Source organism: Salvelinus sp. IW2-2015, unplaced genomic scaffold (assembly GCF_002910315.2).
Source record: "Salvelinus sp. IW2-2015 unplaced genomic scaffold, ASM291031v2 Un_scaffold2386, whole genome shotgun sequence".
NCBI classification, from domain to species: domain Eukaryota; kingdom Metazoa; phylum Chordata; class Actinopteri; order Salmoniformes; family Salmonidae; genus Salvelinus; species Salvelinus sp. IW2-2015.
In genome coordinates, this window is record NW_019943709.1 from 93916 (window position 1) to 98744 (window position 4829).

Sequence of the window (4829 nt, forward strand, 5' to 3'; positions counted from 1 at the left end):
TACACTACCGGTCAAAAGTTTTAGAACACCTACTCATTCAAGTGTTTTTATTTTCTTTTTACTATTTTCTACATTGTGGAATATTAGTGAAGACAAAATATGAAATAACACATATGGAATCATGTAGTAACCAAAAAAGTGTTACTCAAATCAAAATATATGTGAGATTCTTCAAATAGCCACCCTTTCCCTTGATGACAGCTTTGCACACTCTTGGCCTTCTCTCAACCAGCTTCATGAGGTAGTCACCAGAAATGCATTTCAATAAACAGGTGTGCCTTGTTAAAAATGAATTTGTGGAATTTCTTTCCTTAATGCGTTTTGAGCAAATCAGTTGTATTGTGACAAAGTAGGGGGGGTATACAGAAGATAGCCCTGTTTGGTAAAAGTCCATATTATGGCAAGAACAGCTCAAATAAGCAAAGAGAAACTCACCCAGAAGTGGTGCTCCTAGTTGCAAACTTAAATCAGTTTTACCACATTTTTACCAGCATCTCACATGTGCAACCAGAGAAAAGAAAATCCTATACCACCTTTACTCCACACACATAGATGCATACACAGCTCTCCCTCACCCTCCATTTGGCAAATCTGCCCATAATTCTATCCTCCTGATTCCTGTTTACAAGCAAAAACTAAAGCAGGAAGTACCAGTGACTCCTTCTATACGGAAGTGGTCGGATGACGCGGATGCTACACTACAGGACTGTTTTGCTAGCACAGACTAGAATATGTTCCGGGATTCATCCAATGGCATTGAGGAGTACACCACCTCAGTCATCGGCTTCATCAATAAGTGCATCGACGACGTCGTCCCCACAGTAACTGTACGTACATATCCCAACCAGAAGCCATGGACTACAGGCAACATCCGCATCGAGCTAAAGGCTAGAGCTGCCGCTTTCAAGGAGCGGGAGACTAATCCGGACGCTTCTAAGAAATCCCGCTATGCCCTTCAGACAAACCATCAAACAGGCAAAGCTCAATACAGGATTGAGACTGAATCCTACTACACCGGCTCTGACGCTCGTCGGATGTGGCAGGGCTTGCAAACAACCCAGACGCGAACTGCCCAGTGACGCGAGCCTACACATTGGCTAAATGCCTTTTATGATCACTTTGAGGCAAGCAACACTGGAGCATGCACGAGAGCACCAGCTGTTCCGGATGACTGTGTGATAACGCTCTCAGTAGCCGATGTGAACAAAACCTTTAAACAGGTCAACATTCACAAAGCCGCTGGGCCATACGGATTACCAGGACATGTACTCAAAGCATGAGCAGAACAACTGTTAAGTGTCTTCACAGACAGTTTCAACCTCTCCCTGACCGAGTCTGTAATACCTACATGTTTCAAGCAGACCACCATAGTCCCTGTGCCCAAGGAAGCGAAGGTAACCTGCCTAAATGACTACCGCCCCGTAGCACTCACGTCGGTAGCCATGAAGTGCTTTGAAAGGCTGGTCATGGCTCACATCAACAGCATCCTCCCGGACACCCTAGACCCACTCCAATTCACATACCGCCCCAACAGATCCACAGATGACACAATCTCTATCGTCCACTGCCCTTTCCCACCTGGACAAAAGGAACACCTATGTGAGAATGCTGTTCATTGACTACAGCTCAGCGTTCAACACCATAGTGCCCACTAAGCTCATCAATAAGCTAAGTACTCTGGGACTAAACACCTCCCTCTGCAACTGGATCCTGGACTTCCTGACGGGCCGCCCCCAGGTGGTAAGAGTAGGCAACAACACGTCTGCCACGCTGATCCTTAACACTGGGGCCCCTCAGGGGTGTGTACTTAGTCCCCTCCTGTATTCCCTGTTCACCCACGACTGTGTGGCCAAACACGACTCCAACATCATCATTATGTTTACTGACGACACAACCGTGTTGGCCTGATCACAGACAACAATGAGACGGCCTATAGGGAGGTGGTCAGAGACACGTGCCAGGACAACAACCTCTCCCTCAATGTGAGCAAGACAAATGAGATGATCGTGGACTACAGGAAAAGGTGGGCCGAACAGGCCCCCATTTAATATCGACGGGGCTGTAGTGGAGCGGGTTGAGTTTCAAGTTCCTTGGTGTCCACATCACCAACAAACTATCATGGTCCAAACATACCAAGACAGTCATGAAGAGGGCACCTCAAAACCTTTTCCCCCTCAAGAGATCGAAAAGATTTGCCATGGGTCCCCAGATCCTCATAATGTTCTACAGCTGCACCATCGAGAGCATCCTGACTGGTTGCCTCACCGCCTGGTATGGCAACTGCTAGGCATCTGACCGTAAGGCGCTACAGAGGGTAGTGCGAACGGCCCAGTACATCCCTAGGGCCAAGATTCCTGCCATCCAGGACCTATATAATAGGCGGGGAAAGCACATATTTTCTCTGCTGCCGTACCGGAGTGCCAGGTCTTTGACCAAATGACTCCTCAACAGCTTCTACCCACAAGCCATTAGACTGCTGAACTATTCATAAAATCTCAACCGGACAATTTACATTGACCCCCACCCCCATCCCTTTTTAACACAGCTGCTACTCGCTGTTTATAATCTATGCATAGTCACTTCACCCCTACATACATGTACAAATTACCTCTACTAACCTATATCCCTGCACACTGACTTGGTACCGGTGCCCCCTGTATATAGCCTCGTTATTGTTATTCTTATTGTGTTACTTTTTACTTTAGTCTACTTGGTAAATATTTTCTTAACCAGCAGTGCAGTTCAAGAAGAGTTAAGGGCTTGTAAGTAAGAATTTCACGGTAAAGTCTAAACTTGTTGTATTCAGCGCATGTGACAAATAAAGTTTGATTTAAGAAAAGACAGTCCATTACTTTAAGACATGAAGGTCAGTCAATATGGAACATTTAAAGAACTGCAGTGCAGTCGGGAACTCAAAACGCAGGATTCGCGAAAACCATCAAGCGCTATGATGAAACTAGCTCTCATGAGGACCGCCACAGGAATGGAAGACCCAGAGTTACCTCTGCTGCAGAGGATAAGTTCGATAGAGTTACCAGTCTGGCCTGGGCCGGAACTGTCTCTATTATTACACGGCCTGGGCTGGAACTGTCTCTATTATTACACGGCCTGGGCTGGAACTGTCTTTATTATTACACGGCCTGGGCTGGAACTGTCTCTATTATTACACGGCCTGGGCTGGAACTGTCTCTATTATTACACGGCCTGGGCATGCAGAGCCAACCTTTGTAGTTATCAGTAAAGGACAAAAATGGAGATCCATTGATTTGATTCAAACTAGGCAAGACAAATGAAGTTAACCTCAAGTATTTGAACAAATAAAAAAATACTATTAGGACCCAGGTCTGGCTCAAAATGGACATGGCTGACAAATCTAGCCTGAGTTTATCAGAGAGGAGACAGTTCCGGCCAGGCCGTGTAATAATAATAGAGACAGTTCCAGCCAGGCCGTGTAATAAATAATAGAGACAGTCTCGGCCCAGGCCAGGTAATAATAATAAATAAGACAGTCCCGGCCCAGGCCAGGCCGTGTAATAATAGAGACATCCCGGCCCAGGCCGTGTAATAATAGAGACAGTCCCGGCCAGGCCAGGCCGTGTAATAATAGAGACAGTTCCAGCCCAGGCCGTGTAATAATAGAGGACAGTCCCGGCCCAGGCCAGGCCGTGTAAATAATAGAGACAGTTCCAGCCAGGCCGTGTAATAATAATAGAGACCAGTCTCGCCCAGGCCAGGTAATAATAATAAATAAGACAGTCCCGGCCCAGGCCAGGGCCGTGTAACTAGAGACAGTCCCGGCCAGGCCGTGTAAATAATAGAGACAGTCCCGCCCAGCCAGCCGGAATAATAGAGACCAGTCCACCAGGCCGTGTAATAATAGAGACAGTCCCGGCCCAGGCCGTGTAATAATAGAGACAGTTTCCGGCCAGGCCGTGTAATAATAGAGACAGTCCCGGCCCAGGCCGTGTAATAAGAACAGTTCCGGCCCAGGCCGTGTAACAAAAGAGACAGTTCCGGCCCAGGCCGTGTAAAAATAGAGACAGTTCCGGCCCAGGCCGTGTAATAATAGAGACAGTTCCGGCCCAGGCCATGTAATAATAGAGACAGTTCCGGCCCAGGCCGTGTAATAATAATAGAGACAGTCCCGGCCCAGCCGTGTAATAATAATAGAGACATCCCGGCCCAGCCGTGTAATAATAATAGAGACAGTCCCGGCCCAGGCCGTGTAAATAATAGAGACAGTTCGCGGCCAGGCCGTGTAAATAATAGAGACAGTTCTGCCCAGGCCAGGCCGTGGATAATAGAGACAGTTCTGGCCCAGGCCAGGCCGTGTAATAATAGAGACAGTTCCAGCCAGCCGTGTAATAATAGAACAGTCCGCCAGCCGTGTAATAATAGAGACAGTCCCGCCCAGGCCGTGTAATAATAGAGACAGTTCCGGCCCAGGCCGTAATAATAGAGACAGTTCGCGCCCAGGCCGTTGTAATAATAGAGACAGTTCCGCCCAGGCCGTGTAAATAATAGAGACAGTCCGGCCCAGCCGTGTAATAATAGAGACAGTTCCGGCCCAGCCGTGTAATAATAATAGAGACATTACCGGCCCAGGCCGTGTAATAATAATAGAACAGGCCAGCCAGGCCGTGTAATAAATAGAGACAGTTCCAGCCCAGGCGCTGTAATAATAGAGACAGATTCTGGCCCAGGCCAGGCCGTTTAATATAGAGACAGTTCTGGCCCAGGCCAGCCGTGTAATAAGAGGACAGTTCCAGCCCAGGCGTGAATATAGAGACAGTTCCAGCCCGAGGCCGTGTAATAGAGACAGTTCCAGC